The sequence below is a fragment of the Halyomorpha halys genome, unplaced genomic scaffold, assembly GCF_000696795.3.
Source record: "Halyomorpha halys isolate HHAL.00 unplaced genomic scaffold, Hhal_1.1 Scaffold2609.1, whole genome shotgun sequence".
Classification (NCBI taxonomy): domain Eukaryota; kingdom Metazoa; phylum Arthropoda; class Insecta; order Hemiptera; family Pentatomidae; genus Halyomorpha; species Halyomorpha halys.
This window is the reverse complement of record NW_027115672.1, coordinates 29,108-29,483: the sequence shown is the minus strand read 5'-3', so window position 1 is coordinate 29,483 and position 376 is coordinate 29,108. Positions and strand designations below refer to the sequence as shown.

Here is a 376-nt window from a genome sequence, read left to right as displayed (position 1 = left end):
TAGTTTTTTCCCTCTCCAATTTTCCCCGGACATTTTCCCATAGCTTTTTCCTAGTGACATGATTGTTGCTTATCTCATCACCGTCTGCCACCGTGCCCTTGTAGTCCCGCCGGATTCCACAAAGCCCGAAAAGGATATCAAACGGGAAAACCCCATAACGATGTGCACCAAATGATTGTATGCCGCAATTGCCTTTGGCATTACAACATCCGGTTCCAGCCCTTGGTCTCCCTGGTACAATCGAAGGTGATCGCTCAGCGTTCCATGAAGCCGCTCTAGGCCTCCTCTACTTTTGGGGTTTCCTGGTGTGTTGAGGTGCCATATCACATCTAGGTCCTTCATATCCTTTCGTATCAAAGAGTTGTCAAATTCTCTT

At 47.6% G+C, this 376-nt stretch overlaps 1 protein-coding gene across 1 annotated transcript in view; it reads left to right on the top strand.

The window, feature by feature from the left end:
• LOC106691654 (uncharacterized) overlaps positions 1 to 376 on the top strand; it is a gene marked incomplete at its 3' end in the record, with an annotated part of 31,321 nt that overhangs the window by 3,020 nt on the left and 27,925 nt on the right. The window lies entirely within an intron of this gene.